An 18798-nucleotide genomic window follows, 5' to 3' on the forward strand; every position below is an offset into this window, starting at 1 on the left:
TCATAGGACTAAATCCTGACATGCAGGCTTAATATTTTAACAAATAAAGTGCAAAAGTCCCTTCTAACTGAGTCATCAGGATGCCAACTGTCTAATCAGAATAATTAGGGGATCTAAATAGCATTCATTACCTTTTGCTTTAATCATATATGGGAGGTTGAAAATTAAATCTACACATTTTGGTCAGAAAGAAGGTCTTTGTGGGTCTCTCATGCAGAAGGAACAAAATTCAAGTGTTTCATGAAATGAACAATATACAATTACCAATACAAAGGATGATACAAAATGTACCCACCTAGGCAGTGAAAGAATATCTAAATAAAGGCTTGAAATTAATAAATGTATAAATAGATTAATTAAATAAATGCAACAGCAAAAGAAACTTCTATAAGAACTAAATGATTATCAGACAAATATGTCATTTTTATTTCAAGTTCCTTATTTCCTTTAACTATAAATACCACAGAATCTCTTAGCATACACACTTACATGAATGTTTAAGTAGATAACACTTCTATAAATATAACAAATGTTTGTATAAATGCAACTGCATCCTGATGAAGAATGATTATTTTTCTATTTTCTCAAATCTCTCAGCAATAGATACTTGAACAAATGTGAGACAGCATCACTAATAAATGACTGTAGGACATGCAGCCCAAGAGATGTAAAGGAGACGGATCATTAATTATTTATCATTCTCATTGCTACAGCTACTTTGCAAAAGAATAGTGCTTGAGTGCCACCTGGGACATGGGACAGAGCTTGTCCCCCTTACTCGGTGGTTTGATGCTACTGACAGAAGGGCCAGAACGTCTTTCAGTGATGGTGATAAACCACTAATGAGCCTTCCAGTGATCTCATACCTGGGTGTAAAAGATATGAGTCTATGGTGCTGTTTTCAGGGCAGGATTTTATACCTTAAGTTTTCCTTCTAGAACCAGTTTTTGGGCAACTGCTGCTTTCTTTGCTGGGAAATGGTAAATAGGGAACTTCTCCTCTGTCCAGTTCTCCCTGTTTTCAGTGTCCCATCAGAAGTGAAAGCTCCCACTCACCTAATGCGGAGGTTAACTTCAGCGGCTTTAGTTTTATATCTTGCACTGGAGCTGCTCACCCTCGCTTTCTGCTACAGTCAATTGAGAGAATCACTTATAGTGGTTGCTTGACCTATTTTAGGCATCGACTTTGAGTTTGAAACAGTAAGTTTAAAACAAAGCAAGCTTTTCAGGGTTGTTTCTTGTTGGTTGTTTCCTGTTTGTTTTGGGTTTGTTTGGGTTTTTTTTCACTTGGAGGGGCAGGGGTTGTACTTTTGGCACTTGATCCCTCTAATTTGTTTTAGGCATTGAATTTAAGGTTGAAATCAGTTTTGCCCAAGCTGACAATATGCTCTGAACTTAGCTACTTAAACTTTTGATTGCACTAGGGGATGTCTAGCAGAAAAAGCTGCATTTTATAGATGCATTTATTGCAGTCAGCTACATATGAAAGCTGTTCTGGTTTAGGCAGGAGGAAGAGGCAATCTGAGGACACACAACACACCAGTAGCTGTAGGTATGATATGCATGAGTCCAATTACACCTGACACTGAATCTGATACCTTGATGAAATAATTACTGAAGGTTGCAGGAAGCTGCGAAGACTCATACATGTGCAGAGCAGCAGCTAACTTCAGTCCAAGTCGCTGGGGGACAATGACAATTTTTTCTATCTTCCAGTGCATAAAAAATAATTATTCCTGTCCACTAATTATTGTCTTAAAAATTAATAGCCTATAGTGTTCTTGGTTTGTATACTATACTTGTAAAATTCCTTTGCATTATACATGCGTAGACAAAAGTCTGCTACTAGATTTTCTATTGAGATTCCCACCAGCTAAAAAGCATTAGGGTTTTCACTGAAGGAGAGAAAGCAGGCTGCAATGGGGACACAGGCAGTTTGGGAGAACTGAAAGACCTTGCCACTGGCTTGTGAAGAGATGTGAATCACCTTGAGAAGCAGCTCAGTCCCTGAGCTGAAGGGAACAGAGCTCAGAGACAAAAGGGTGTGCAAGGCAGCTGTAAAGTCTGCTGTTGTTTCCCTGCTCCTGTACTTGTTGTAAATACGGTACATGATTTCTCAGCTCTGCATTTCAGACAGATAAACTTGTTTTCCTGGGAGGTAGAAGTTTGCCTAGTAGACTGCCAGTTTCAAAGGAGGTCCTTTGAAGGTGCGGGTGAAGGTAAGGTAGCAGTGCAGTCCCAGTTCTCTCCCATGAGGAAGCACCTAGCCTCTGCCTAGGAGTACCAGCAAAGGACCGAGGCTCTGCTCCCCTGAACAGTAAGGTCAGAGGACAACTGGGCCAGCAGGGGAGAGAGTTCCATGGGCAGGGTGGCAGGCAGCAGGGAGTGTGGGGACAGTCAGAGGCTGGGGTCATGACACTAAACTCCCTACCTCCACCACATACAGCCCTCAGGAGATGAGCAACACTCTGTTTATGTACATGACCTTGTTTTTTCTTGTGATTAACTGAGGAGACTCAAGTCCTGTTTTGCTAGCTATTGCACATATATGAATGCAAAGATGGGTGAAATATCTTAAATCGTATATTTATATCAATCAAAGATGTGAATTCTGAGATCAAGATAAATATGTTTCCCTAACAAATCCTTTCTATTCGTGACTCTGGCTTTGTGCTTACTTTTCACTACAGGAGAAGGGGGTGGGTGCCGCAGATAATGTGTATGTTTGCAGCTGAGGGAAGCAAGTGGCTACCAGATAACAATTCTCTGATTTCTTAATTCTATTCGCCAGCCTCCTCCCTCCTACATACTGTTCCTGCAAAAACGGCCTTTATTTCTTTATTTACCACTAGATGGTAGTAACAGGTAGAGACTTACTCTTTTTATTTTTTTACCCTCTCTTTCTCACTGCCCTTTGTTTACTGTCTGTGATTAGTTTTAGGACTCTTGTTCCAGTAAAAGGTTTATTTTTTTCTCTTAATGATGAAATGACTACACAGATATTATAGACTTGAAATTTACTGTTTTCAAAATAAGCATTTTCTTCCTTTTCTAGTCTTCACATCCCTGCTCCCCACGTGTCCTTTGCCGAATCTACTGTGGGTGCAGATCAGAGGCAGCAACCATTAAGAAATGGTTGAAACAAGCATCACCTGACTAAAAAATCCCACTGAAGATTTTCCTATGTACTGTAAATTATACTCAGAATTTTCAGCAATTGCTTCTTTATGGGTACTAAGAGGCATGAGCAGCTGTTTTGTGGCCTCCGGAGTACCTCTGTGCTCTCCTTCAGTCTTCCTTGCCCTTCTTTCCCCACTTCCTGGACTTGGGTGGGAAGAAGCATCCCCAGCCATGACACCTCTGTTGGGGCAAGGACAGAGACAGGCAGGGGGGTAGCTGCATCTCCCGACATTGTCGGCCTTGGAAAATTGTTAGGAGAGCGTAACTTCCCCATGACTCCAAAGGTAGGATCATCTGTTTTGATTTTTACACAGGACACATTTTTTAACATTGCTTTAAATCAGTGCAAGCTATGCCAAACCCTCAATAACACTTCATCAGTGTACTCTGTATCAAAACTGGTCTACACAACCATATTAGAAAGGAAACAAAATACAGTCAGTGCAGCTGTCATTCGATCATATCAAATATTGTCCTTGGCTACTGATAAAGTAACACAAAAGTATCATTTAGCAAGTGCTTGATGAGCAAAATATGGATATTAAGACTGCATTTGCTCTAGAGAAATTTATTATAAATGGACCAGAACAAATTAAGAACCACATGTAATAAGTACCATTTATACTCTCCCTGTCCCTCAGGTACCTGCTCATACAGAGTTTACTGCATTTATGTGATCCCAAGGAGGACCCATATGTTCAAGTGCAGGTCAATTTACTGAGAGCTGTATTTACTTTTTAAGTGGAAGGCACTAAGCTACAATAATGATAACTGAAGGAAGAGCCTCATTTAGTGAGAAATAAGCCTTTTGTAATTTTCTCAATAAGCCTATCTCAAAAACATCTATTTCTATATAGACAAAAGTGCCTGTTTAGCAGATTGTTCAAGATTAAGTTCTGATGGGTATTTTCATCGTTTTTACGTAACTAAAGAAAACACAAACCAAAATAACACCCAAGTAAAAAAAAAAACAAAAAACCCCCAAAAAAACCAAAAACATATAGTCCTACATCTATTAGTATGAGCCTAGATTAAAACTTCAATTTTACCAATGACTACCTTTGCTTTTGCAAGGTATTAGAGACATTCATCTTTCCTCTTTCATACTGACTTCTTTCTGCCTCTCCTCCCTTTCTGCCACAGGAGAGGAACACTTAAAAAAATAATTAAAACTAGGAGGTAGATCCTCAGGTGCTGAAAATCAAAATTGCTCCAATGAACTCAAGTTATGCAAATTTTTATTAGCTACAAAATTGGACCCCGTGGATTTCAATTGCACTTCAATATGTGATGTACCTTTTGATAGCAAAAGCAGAAGGCACACAGTTCTAAACAACACTTTAATTTTCACTAGAGGAAGATTTAGCATTTAGTGAAGCATTTTTGAGCTGAAATTTCTCCTTTCAGTTCATAAGTAGATACACACTCTGCTCTGTGCTCCGTAACTTCAATACTTCTTATTAATTTCCCAGGTACCTGGTACAATTATAAATTGTTCAGAGAACTGACTGCATTAATAAGGCAAACCTTTATCAGAAGAGAAATATCTTCTTATAGTTAAAACATTTGTGCTGGCATCAGGCATTTTGGACCACCTTCCTGCTCTCCCACAGGATTTTTGTATGTTCTTGCATAAGCCACCTCTGAAATGGCTTCTCTAGCTCTAGCATGACCATGGGAACTTAGCAAAGTCCCCAAATAGAGAACACTGTAGCCTGTCACTGCGCTGTGGTCTGTGCTCACATGATGTGTCTGCTTCTGCTCATGAAAGGCAGTGGTGGGCTCCAGCAGTGACAGGTCAAAAAACCTCATTGGGTAAATTGGCTAAAGTTAGGATGGCTAATATGGATCTGAACCTCAGGATATAGATTCAAAAATATCTTAAAACAAGACTGCAATCTCACTCTTTCCATGGCACTCATCAGTGCCTGCTCCTCCCCTTCTCATGTGCAGTCAGGCAATTGCCTGCTGCATAGAACCAGTGGACAGATTTGTGCAAAAACCAACGCAGCAAAAACCAAAGATTCTTATCACCCAGACCCGCTGTCCATTCTAACTGCCACATGGGAACATGTTTGTCTTACCATCTGGTGATGTCTATACAACCACACAGAATAGATGGCCGACAGGACCCAGAGGACAAAAGGTGTGGTGAGGTCTGCCTGTTTATAGACCCCCATACGTGCTATTTTTCCTCACCCAAAACGGGGAGATCTCATCCATACTGCTTACTGGGACCAGTCTCTTAAACCATGGCCAGACACAGTGTAGATGATGCTGGCGAAACCAAGCTGGAGTAGCCTAGCCCAAACCTGTTCGTTTTTTTAGTGCAAACAGAGCACTGCAGGAGAGGGAGAAATATCTCTTAAAGATGCATCAGTGGTGGGTCCATGAAATGTAACAGCAATACCTAATTTGCCTAAAAATATGCTGTCTTGTCTAGTTAGCTTTGTGCAGCCTCTAATAGCATCAGGGCACCATTGGACAAAAAAGTAAGACAGACACCTTGCTCTGTTGAGTCAGAATTACTTTCTTGTGAGAAAAACATTCTCCCATATTTTCTATGAGAAAAAAAAATGGATCTGTGGCTTTTCTTTGCGCCAAGATATTTTGTTTTAATCCTTTTCAGTAGAAACTGGTTTATAACAGTATATATAACAGTATATATAACTGTATTTTATAATTGGGTTTGTAGTTTTAGCCTCATCTGTTTCCTGTGGTTAACTCCTGGATTTAGACTCTGTCTACTCATGTACAATAACCTCACCCCTCTCGCTGTCATCCCCACGGCTACCATGCGGCACCGGAGATGTGGCCTGATCCAGCTGCCCTACCCGCCAAGGACAGGATGACACAACAGGCCATTCAGCCTCCAAACCCCACCAGGCAGCACAACACTGCAGAAACATGGAGATTTTGTGCTGAGCTGGGAAAAGATGAAATGCTCAATTTTTTCTGAATCCAGAACATTTTATTCCATTGTGCATATTGATATTTTGATTTCTTGTCCCAAAGTAGATGGAAATCCCAACTTTTGTTCAGTCCTTGCTAAATCTTATAGCTCCTGCTATAATAAAAGCAAACCAATTGCAATAAAATAAAAGTAGCTTTTAAAAAACAGTTACACAGTTGCAATGATGCCTTATATAACAACTGCAATATTTTAAAATTAAACTTTATTCTTTGCTGAACACAGAAGATTTCATGACATAAAATGGCTAGTTCCAATTAGTTGCACTACATTTTGTGTGTGCTATATATTTCTTCTTTGCCTGACTCATGACAGAACTTCCAGTGTGTAACATATTGTACATTCTGCTCTCAGTTGCTCTGGTGCAACAACATTGATTTCAGGGGCTGTGCTGAGCTTTGAATTCTGTTTCCACAACTGCATGTTTGCACACTCTGCAGTCAGACTTGCTCTCTGTTGCATTTCTTTGAGACACAATTTCAAGAATGAGTCAAGAGGCTTAAAAAGTGCAGTTGTGGTTGTTGTTTAATAATATCTTGCTTCTGACAATAGTAATAATTAATCCAAGTTTTCACTCTCACTGACATTGTGATCACTTTGATTACTTTTGAGTTTTCTTTTTTGTTTTTTTGGGTTTCTTTTGTTGTTGTTGTTGTTGGGGGTTTTTTTTGCTGTTGTTTTTGGGGGTTTTTTGCAAGAGAGAAAACTATGGAAAGTAAAGAACATTTTTAAAAATAAATTCCAAGGAAGGTTATTATACCATATTGTGTTATTGTTTGAAGTGCTTTAAAATTGGCAGCTAGGCTATGTCTTGGGATCAGATTGCTGTGCTGTTTGTTTGCGGAGGGGTAATGACTTTACAAAACAGAAAGCACTGCCTAAAGGATAATGAAGATAATGAATGAGTGTGTTCCTGAGAGCAAGACTCTCCATTTCACATGGCGTATGAGAAGGTGTACCTCCTGAGAGGCTAGAATGGCTATAGCTTAGTAATTCACATAATTATTCCAAATATAAGTTAGAGAATAGGACCATCCTGTTTTGGATATCAGCAGTGGAAGCAGAGCCCCGTCCTGTTTTGGATATCAGCAGTGGAAGCAGAGCCCCCAGGTGAAGGATCAGACTTTTCTGAAACTTTCCTGAAACTGTTAGTGAAGCCTTGTCCCAGTTTCAAATGAGGGTTATTACACTGGTGCATAAGTTGATGACTGTGCACTTCTGGAACAGGATAAGCCAGACAAGCACGGGTAAGTGTATAATCAATTTGATACTGGCCAGTCAACTGCTAGAAGTTTGCAAAGAGATCTTCTCATGGTTTACAGCAAGCAGATTCTGGATGGGATAAGGAACAGCCAGTGAAATTAAACTTTTTGGTTGTCATGAATATGACCAGGATTTTCCCTGAGGAAGGAGGAGCCAAAAATGTCAGAGGCAAAAGACATTTCATCTTGGGTCTGCAAGGCATGTGTAATTGACAGCCACATGGGAAGCAAAGGCATAATAAATAATGTTAGGGTATTGAGGAAGCCTGGCATTTAAAGGCTGAAACAAATAGGAACTCATTTTCTTCTTGACGTTGTTGTTGTCAATGAGGTATTAGTGACAACAGTTGTTCTGGAGGATTGACTTTGGTTTAAATGTCTTAGAAAAAGGAGTTTAAGTTGAATACAAAGCTATTTCTGTAATAGAGTGGAGAGCATATTTAGCGGGTTAAATGGACTATGCATTTACATAGCAGACATTAACTAACAGAGCATTTGGATACCACTGTGACAAATATCATCCAGACTGTAGCACTCCGCAATACAACTGCAAGGGTAAATTTAAGCACTTTTATAAGAAAGTATCTAGGGGGAATCACAGTTTTTTTAGGTGGGTCACACACCCAGAAAACTATGGCCCTCAACAGTGACACAGGTTCAGAGGTAGCACAGGAGAGATCACATCTTCCTCCAAAATCAATATTCCAACAATGTGATAATGTGGGGAGAGCAACTCATAATAGTATGCAATGCTTTATTGGTTAAAGGGAATGGGAGTTCTAATATATTCATTAAAAAAAAAGTTATTCCATATATTCTGTTTACATAATGTTGTATTGGTGGGTTATTTTGTAAACACTTTATAAATATACACATACTTCATGAATGCTAAGAAGGCACAGGGAAAGAACTATTATTATCTCAGGATGGATAGGGAGGGCTGTTCTTAGTATTTGAGGATAAAAGTATGGTTTCTGACTGTCAAGTCTCAGCCTTGACTTTTGTCTCGATTTTTAGATTTAGAGGGAACTGTCATAATCAATTTTATTCAACATCCACGTCTGAGAGTTTTATGAGGAATCTCATGCACAGTCTAGAGGATTTTTATGTTTTGCAACTTAGTTTTTATATTCTCATACTCTTCATCATATTTATTCACTTAATGATAACTTCAAAATCATTGAGGAGAGAAACACATGTAATTGATAGTAGACAAGCCCCATAAGTAAGGAAAATAGGGATCTGAAATATATCCACATGCCAGTAATGGCCATTATGCTCTCTATCCTATTTGCTACTGCCTGTGGAAAAATTATAGCAGATAAAGGAAAGAACTTTTTGGTTTAGGATATTCAGATGAATCTGTTTGCACTGAGCACAATAGAGTGTCCAGAGTTGATGACTGAGGCAATATTTCAATTACCTTCTGTGATTAGGAAAGAAGAATCCTACCTGAATAATGGGGGCTTGATAGTGGCAGAATGTTTCTTACACATTCCACCCATCCCCAGACTCCTTTGTTTTTCTACTAGCTCAGGTTTTCCTTAGTGGAAGCATAATGACTGATGCCTCATTCTTTCTTTCAGATCTTTACTGTTCCCAGAACATTTAAATCAGAACATTTTAAACCTAATATTAGCTGAGCAAGAAATACCAGACCTCTGGAACCCCTCCCAGGGAGCAGTCAAAATGAAGAGGACTGACCATAGCTAATGCCTGAAGAATTTGGCACTTGCCACCATTGCACATTATGCTAGCAGATATGCTTTTAAAACCTGGTCAGTGATTTTATAGCAAAGGCATAAACCCCAGCAATGACTGATGTAACCACTCACTGAAATCAATTACATAAAAAACCCTACTCAGTTTATGAAAAGAATTCTATAATCATGGTAAAAATTGCAAAGTCTGCTCAGGAAACAGGCAGGATTGTATATTAAGGGTCTTTTTTTCTCTCTGCCTATCATTTTGAACATATGAGATCAGCAGGGATGTGGAAGTAGGAGACAGAAAATTAATTTTGAAAAGTCTCTCTATATTCTCTGCTCTTGACTGAAACTAAGCACACTCCAGAAGTGTGCTGTTTCTTCTGTATTGGCCAGAGTTCAGGAAATTATCCCCAAATACATTTGTATCTGACCTCCTGTTTACTAACAGAGAAGGGTTGGTGGGAGATGTGATTGCTGTAGGATGTCTGGGATACAGTGACCATGAAATGACAGAGTTTTCAATACTTGGTGAAACAAGAAGGGGCACAAGCAAAACCTCTACCCTGGACTTCTGGAGGGCAGACTTTGGCCTATTCAGGATGCTGATTTGGAGAATACCTTGGGAAACAGCACTTAAATAGAAAGGGATACAGGAAGGATGGACATAGTTCTAGAAAGAAATCTTGAAGGTGCAGGAGAAGGCTGTCCCTATGTGCTGAAAGATGAGCCAGTGGGGAAGATGACCAGCCTTGCTAAGACAGCTTTTGCAGGAACTCAGGGAAAAAAAGGGGAAAAGGAGTAGGCATCTCAGGAAGTGTTTAAGGATGTCATTAGGTCATGAAAAGAAAAAATTATAAAAGTAAAAACTCAATTAGAACTTAATCTGTCAATTTCTGCAAAGGATAATAAAAGGTGTTTTTATAAATACATTAATAACAAAAAGGAGGGTGAGGAGAATCTCCATTCTTTATTGGATGCGGAGGGGAACATAAATACAAAAGAAGAGGAAAAGACTGAGGTACTTAACAGCTTCTTTTCCTCAGTTTTCAACAATAAGACAGGTCATCCTCAGTACAACTGGCTTCCTGAGCTGGTAGGTGGGAACGAGAAGCAGAATAGACCCCCTGAAATCCAGGAGGAAGCAGTGACCTGCTGATCCATTTGGATGCTGACAAGTCTATGGGACCAGATGGGATCCATCCTAGGATGATGAGGGAATTGGCGGAAGAGCTCGCCAAGCCACTCTATCATTTATCAACAGTCCTGGCTCACTGGGGAGGTCCTGGATGACTGGAAGTTGGCCAATGTGATGCCCGTCCATAAGAAGGGCTGGAAGGAGGATACAGGGAGCTATAGGGCTGTCAGCCTGACCTCAGTGCCTGGAGCAGATCATCTTGAGTGTGATCACATGGTACCTACAGGACAGGCAGGGGATCAGACCCAGCCAGCACAGATTTAGGAGGGGCAAGTCCTGCCTTACCAATTTGATCTCCTTTTATGATCAGGTGACCCGCCTGGTGGATGAGGGGAAGACTGTGAATGTGGTCTATCTGGACTTCAGCAAAGAAGTCTCCCATGGCATACTCCTGAAAAAGTTGGCAGCCCACGGCTTGAACAGGGGCACTCTCTGCTGGGTTAAGAACTGGCTGGATGGCCACGCCCAAGAGTGGTGGTGAATGGTGCTGCATCCATTTGGCAGAGGGTCACTAGTAGTGTCCCCCAGGGATCAGTGTTGGGTCCAGTCCTGTTTAATATCTTTATTGATCATCTGGATGAGGGGATTGAGTGTACCATTAACGAATTTGCAGATAACACCAAGTTCAGGGGGAATGTTCATCTACTGGAGGGTAGGAGGGTTCTACAGAGGGACCTGGGCAGGCTGGATAGATTGGCGAAATCCAATAGTATGAAGCTGAACAAGCCCAAGTGCCGGGTCCTGCACTTTGGCCACAACAACCCTCTGCAGTGCTACAGGCTGGGCACAGAGTGTCTGGAGAGCAGCCAGGCAGAAAGGGACCTGGGGTTACCAGTTGGTAGAAGGCTGAATATGAGCCAGCAGTGTGCCCAGGTGGACATAAAGGCCAATGGCATCCTGTCCTGTATCAGGAATAGTGTGGCCAGCAGGTCCAGGGAAGTGATTCTTCCCCTGTAGTCAGCACTGGTGCGGCCACATCTGGAGTTCTGTGTCGAGTTCTGGACCCCTCAATTTAGGAAGGATGTTGAGGTGCTGAAGCCTCAACATCCCTCCAGAGAAGGGCAATGAGGCTGGTGAAGGGTCTGGAGCACAAGTCTGGTGAGGAGCAGCTAAGGGAGCTGGGATTGTTCAGCCTAGAGAGGAGAAGGTTCAGGGGAGGGAGGTTGCAGTGAGGGGAGCATCAGTGTCTTCTCCCAGGCAACCAACAATAGGACAAGAGGGCACAGTCTTAAGGTGCACCAAGGGAGGTGTAGGTTGAACATTAGGAAGAAGTTCTTCACAGAAAGGGTGATTGGGCTGCTCATAGTCTAGTTTACAAGGTGGTGTTCAGTCATACATTGGACTTGATGATCTCAGAGGTCTTTTCCAACCTAATTGATTCTCTGATTCTGTGATTATGTATTTATACTATATATAATTGTATGGCCAGTCTTCGCGAATGAAGATTTGGAAAAGGTCTTTACCCTTCGAGCCTGCGCAGTGGATTTTTTTTTTAGGTGAGACACAGTGTACGCTGAGCTGAGCCTACACTTTAATCCTGAGGTTCATCTGCTGGGGCCGAGCAAGTTTGGACAGTGGCAGTGAGGTCCTCAGGACGTAGGTTTGTTTAGAGTGACCTTCTCTTAGATGGATGGCCTTACAGGGCTGACGAACTCCATCTGCCTGGGATATGTAATTACAGGTAGTAATAAATAGGATAGATTGTCTTAATGATTTGTGGATATGTTTCAAGTCCATGCATTTCCCTGCATGCATTCCTAGGTCTGTCCCTATGTAAGTCTTCCATTCTTTAAAGTCATCTAGTATATCAGCTTTTTTACTATGTCTGAGTATCATTGACTGTAATTGATCCATGACAGCTCTTCTCAGAACCTGGTATTCCTCCTTGAGATCATCTTCTTGTCTCTATTAAATTAGCCTTTTGGAAAGTAGAATGGGGGCAGAAAAAGATTATGTGCTGTGAGTGCTGAGTAGAGCATGTTGCAAAAACAGAAACTGTGAAGTGTGCTTACACTAGGGCATTTGTATTCCACATGCTTGATCTACATACAGTAGAACTGTACATACAAGAACTCTAGTTCTTGTGTACTTTCACAGATAAATTCTTCATGTGCCATAACAGGGATAAGCTGTGTCTAGTTTGTGGTTCAAATGGTGAACAGAGTTTTCTCAGAGACAGAAACCTTCCCGAAATGAAAGAATTGGAAAACATCTATCTATATGGATAGAACATAAAAGGAACAGCACATAAATTCAGGAAGTCTCAAACATAGCAGTAGTGACCGGTTTGCACTCAAGGCCAGGTACATTCTAGAGCCATGAAGAATAAAAACTTGCTAAAGATCTTTAGTAGTAACACCTGGCTGAAATAGCTGATTGTGGATGCACTTATTTGTAATCATATCCAGAAATAGGAGGAGAGGAAGGGCCTCTTTATGAACCTGAACACAGAGATAGCCTATTATGCTGTCATCCAAAGCCACTCATCCAGAGACAACCCTCAGGCACTGCTAACTATGGGCCCAGTCTTCCTCACAGACATATCCTCACTAGTTCCAATTATCATTAAATCTGACCTATTGGATAACCAGTACAACTTTTTACTCCTTACACGAAGCTGGTAATAGAAAACTTAATGATCATCTAGATTATTTGCAATGCAAGAAAGATACAAATATTATCAGGTAACAGGAAAATTAAGATTATCAGGGAAATGGAATAAAATAGCAATTGATGTGATTGAGCTCTTGAAAGTTCCCAATTTGTTTAGCTAAAAAATTCTCCGAAAAAAAAAGTCAACAAGAGAAGTTACAGGTAAAAGCTGAAACCTAAAAGTGAAAAATTGAGAAATCGGTGTTTCCAATGTAAGACAGCCATGGTAGCTGAGGAAAATAGAATGCTATGATGTAGGAAATGTCCACAGTACAGGAAAAGATCACAGAAGACCATGTAAGAAAAGTTTCAGTGCAGGAAAGGGTAGAGGTCACAGCTCAGGGAGGTCAGGCCTGCATACATGAAAGGTGATAAATGGTAATTCAGTATAATGGTTCTGTACCACACATTTGATAAACAGAGAAGAAGAGAAACAAGGAGAAAAAGTAGGGTCAAAGGTACATGGGATCTTGGGGCATGTCTGAGACTATCTTTTCTTACCTTTTTATATGAAAGGACAGTGGATTGATAGCCTTTAGGAAGGAAGGAGATTGAGAGCTGAGAATAGAAAGTCTTACTGAATTAAGATTTCCATGAAAGAAGCAAAAAGAACAGACTGAGCAAAACAGACAAGGTTTTAAATTCTTCCCTAGAAGCTCCAGAAGGAGGTGGTTGTATGACACAAAAAGTGTTTTAGTTTGATAATGACACATTAGAAGCCTGTAGGACTAAAATCTAGATCTCTTAATGGTATGAGAATATCTTAACCATAAAATCATTCATCTTCTGCTATATTCCAGGGTTTCATCACCGCAAACTGCTATGAATAATTCAGGAAGCACTTTGACACTGGTCTCATTAATAAGACATATAATCAAGGAGATGTTTAAATAATGATGTAGAAAAGGCAGAAGAACTCAATAAATATCTAATTTCATAAGAAGTAAAAGAAGGACTTCCCAACCCATCTGTGGTAAAGAAGAAGTATGTTTAACTGAGTGCCTCTGAGGTGTGGACATTAAAGAACAAATAAGTTAGGTTAATTTTTAATGAATCTCACATTATTGAAGAAATTCAGGAAGACAAAACAGTGTTAATGTCAAGTCAGTGTTCAAAAAAAGATAGCGTATTGGCTGATAGGTCTTTCAGCATGGAGTCAGCCTGAGCCCAATAACAGAAAAACTGGTGAAATATTGAATCTATAGAAACAGATAGGATAAGAATTTCAAGGTGTTAAATTAGTTTGGTCAAACCAATCTCATTTTTTTGTACTACAAGTTTGTTTGATAAAGGATGTGTGGCAGAGGTTTGCAAGGTATTTGCCTTAGTATCATATGACAATCTGATTAAACAAGTAGTTCTGAGAGCTAACAGAACCTGGCTTTCTAGGGAATTGTGTCTCTCTTGGTTAATTAACTGTTCAACAGTATTACACTTAGATTTTCAGTTTACTCTGCATATATCAACACCGAACTACTATTTCTTGCTGCAACGTATTTCGAAATGGCAAACATGCTGTCATCTTTAACTACAGAAACTATCCAACGGATTCAGAAATTATTGAGAGTGATATTTGAACTCTAGTAATATATTCCTACAACTATCTACTTTTATGAAACATATTTATCTTTAGGATATTTTTTTTCTGCAAATGTACTTGAAAATTACAAATAACCTCAAAAATATTGAGGGGGATGAAGGCAAAAATAGGCACCTTGCTTCCATGGGAATAAGAGTACCCTGAGCACTGTAAAATCCTAATTAACAACATCTGGAAACTACCTGAAACATTTCAGAAAGCAGTGATATCAATAAGAAATCTGAAACTAATAACAGTATTTCGAAAAAAACCTCTTAGTATTAGAGAATAGCCAATTATCCTAAATGTTGAAAAAATAATAACAAGTACAGAGAAGTCATGGGAGAAATCTATAAAATGGACCATTAAAAATACATTTAAAAAAAAAGGCAAATTCAAGCTCCAACATCCAGGAACAAAAAAAGCAGTCAGTAACATGGAACCAAGAGATGTACCCTGAAAAGGAAATAACTTCAAGAAGGGTTTAGAGATCACAGTGAAGAACTGAATGAGTATGAGGTAACCATGTGATGGTGTGGGGAAAGAGGCTTATTCTATCAGGGCATAATATTAGAAGAAATGTATTTTATATTTACACAAGGAAGGACCAACAAGCTTTTAAACCAGACATAGCTAACAGGCTACAGTACATGGCTATAAGTAAGAATGGTTATACTGGGCTCCCTAAGTGTTTGTCTTAGGAAGAAAGATGCTTCAGAAGTCATCAAAGGCCACTTAAATCCAATATTTCTAAGTTTTTGCTAGCTACATTTTGCCAGGGTCCATTCTTTGACTTGGAGACAAACTGGAATGCTCTAGCCATGGCCATAGTATTTGGTTTTATGCCAAGGCAGGACACCCACATCCTACCTCCCTCTTGGGCAAGGTCTCTGACTTGGGAGTTTGATAAATTCTGAGTGTCAAAACTGCAACAATAATCTCTCCAAACTTTTAACTGAGGGCATTAACTGTGGCCAGGACTTTACAGTGTGTTTTTTGCTCAGTGACTCAGAGGTCATCATGTTGAGCTTTCTGCAGAGCTCTGTGTATAGAGAGTTCTGTGCTGTGATTTACCTGCCTAGAAACACTGTATCCATACTGTAAACAGATGTCACAGTTTTACTTGAAAACCCAGATAGCGATGTACCACCATGGTACAGGGTTCTCCTACACAATTAAGGCTTTGATGATGTGTTTTCTGGTGTGTCCTGCAGTCCAGAGCTCTAATGCTGACTGTACTAATCACTGAATCACCTGCAGCATCCCCACCATTCCCATCTTTTTCCATGTCCAGGCAAGTGGCTTTCTACAATGACAGCCAGAGTGTGGTGAACCTTATCATTCCAAACTCTTGTAGGACACAAAACGTGAAAGTTTTAGCTGAGAGAGGCAAAGTTTACCTCAAACCATCCTAATTTCCAAGTGTTTTATGGTGAAATGTGGGATTTCCCCCCTATTTGTTATCTACTAAGTTTAAGAAAAAGAAGTCTCATGTTGGTCTTTCTTAGATAGACACAGAATTAATGCACAACATTACATGCTATATGTTTATCATCATGGCAGAAAACTCCAAGTATTTATGTATCATGCAAGAAGAAGTATTTTCTGGAGCCTAGACTTCATTCGTACAACCTTCCACAGGTCTTATTTGCAATCTTCAAGTAAATATTAAATTCCATCCACCTTTTTGGGCTTGCATCTTCAAAGTTAATGGAATTCTGAGACATCATCTACTCAATATTCACTTATGTAATATATTCACAGAAGTAGAGTGCCATAAAAAATAGAATATTTTTGTTTTTATCCATTTAATATAATTTACTATCTGTGTATAATGTACATATTATTAAAGCACTATAATCTTGAATTTGATTTTTCAACAGACCAATGAAAGGCATGTCTACATTCCAGAACTATATCTCTGACAATTTCAATTTTTCAGCAGTTTTCATTGAAATGTGAGTGCTGTTCAGATAAGATCGAATAAAAGAGCTTTCTCATCTTCTCATGCACTTATTTCCATCTAGAAAATAATTTAACAAGTTTGTCTTTAAGAATAATATCTCATATTTAAGAATATCAGATTGTAGCTGAAAAAGTAAAACTTTGAAAAACGACTGAATATCACCATTTACACAGCTAAATAAATTCTTTTAGCGCAACGTTTTAGCAAATGTTAGCATGTCTGTCACCTTTCATTTATCCTATGAACATATCAGCAATCAGAGTATCAGCAAATTTTATGGCCCATTAATCTTTTAGCATGAAATATGATAGAATCCATTATTAGGCACCTGACAATATGAACAGATTTATGGGAATAACTGTCCAAATATCTGTTGGAATTGATAGTAATATGCAAAATTTTCTTCCTTTCTGATGTTTCACAACTTCTTCGAAATCAAAGAGAGAAATCCCTTATGTAATTTTAGGACACAGAATTTGCTATTATTTTGTTTACTATTGTTGTGATTTCCCAAACCCTAACAATCACTCAGATCACTAGAACAATAAATCACTAATGTACTCCAAATTACTTTGGTTTATTTAAAACAAAATATTGTTATACAAAACACATCAGATTTCCTCTTGCTATTGAAAATATTACATAAGAAAGTTTTACTATCTTATTTATTTGATAGACAAAGCTTCATAATTTCTCACCTCTTTAATTATCAGAAGTTGGAAAATTCATTAGCAACTTTAATTTCTTAGCTCATTACAGAGGCTTTGGGATAAAACTTAACACAAGAACATTAACTGGGATACAATGGCACATCCATTGTTTTTTGTTAAGTAATGACTTAAATTACTAAATGCTAACATGACAAAATAGCATGCTACATCCATGCATAACTCCAGTTTGTAGCACATGTCAAGATACGTTTTCTGAGCCATTTGACTCCTGAGCTCAGCATCTCTTGTTGCTTTTTTCAATTCCTTTTATCTTCTAGCATCTACCATGATAAGTATTATTGCTTACATTTTGGAAGTGTACTATGTATTCGTAGTTATGTTTTATATGATATTCTTAGCAACACATTAGAAATTAATAGGAGTACCCTGACTGAATTTTGAGTTCAGTTCTTAACCAATAAAAAAATTCTTGTAACTATTATTCTGAAATTTCGGATGTCTTCCTTCACTTTCTTTCAGTAGAAACAAGTCCCTGGTCAGTAAGGATCAGGAGTGTTCTAATCCCTTGTAATTTTTCAGTCATTCCTGTAAGGTACAAATACACCACTGAAAACGTTTTTCTAGCAATCCAAGTTGCATGCTTGAATTGCATTTCAATTGTGTTCCAGGTTACAAATATATTAATAATTAATTGTCTTAATATCCAGTTTATGGTAAATTGGGTGCCTTGTAGAAAAAAGGCAGAAGTGCACAGCCAAAGGAAGTAAATGGTCAGCCTAATCACAGACTAGGCAGTCTTCATAATGAAAAATAAAAGACTACATATTAGTAGAGAAATTACATGATCCTTCATTTGATTTCATATTATAAAGTATCAGGACTTTCTGCTCCTGACACCTTTGAAGTCAAATAATGTATATGAAGGAAATGTAAAGTATTTGCAAGATGTGTGATGACACATCCTTACAGATTTTTTTTTTACTTGATTTTTTTATTTACTAATTTCTAGGTTGGACAGCTGTGTACAACAGACTTCTGGGTGACTTGAAGCCATGGATCCAGTGAATTTAATGAGCTCTGCTCATGTACCCAGAGGATTTGTCCTCATGATTTAGATAAGTTGACATATAAATGAGCAGCCACTTTTTAAAGACCTTTGGAGACTGAACAAAAAGTTCTGCTTTTGAAAATCTGTTAGCAAGCTGTGGTACTGACAGCGGTTTATTTACTTGTGAGAAGACAAGAAAAGAGCACAGTGGAGGACAACAGTGTAAGAAGAAAAAGAATTGCAGGCCTTTAAAGCAAAGATTTAAAACTTTAAAAAGACCAGGTCAGATCCAAAAGGAGATAACTCCTGCTCTTATCTAACTTAGCTGGACTGGGACAACTTTGGAGGTTCTCCAAGGTGCAGCTGATTAGAAAAAGAACTGGGATGCTTAGAACTAGATTGCAACTCTTAAATATTAGTCTCAGTGGTCTGGTGGTGACAAAAACTGGCTCCCAGGAAGGAAGGAAGGAAGGAAGGAAGGAAAGAAAGAAGGAGGGAAGGAAAGAAGGAAGGAAGGAAGGCAAGGCAAGGCAAGGCAAGGCAAGGTAAGGCAAGGCAAGGCAAGG

The sequence above is a fragment of the Corapipo altera genome, unplaced genomic scaffold, assembly GCF_003945725.1.
Source record: "Corapipo altera isolate COAL_440 unplaced genomic scaffold, ASM394572v1 0, whole genome shotgun sequence".
NCBI lineage: Eukaryota > Metazoa > Chordata > Aves > Passeriformes > Pipridae > Corapipo > Corapipo altera.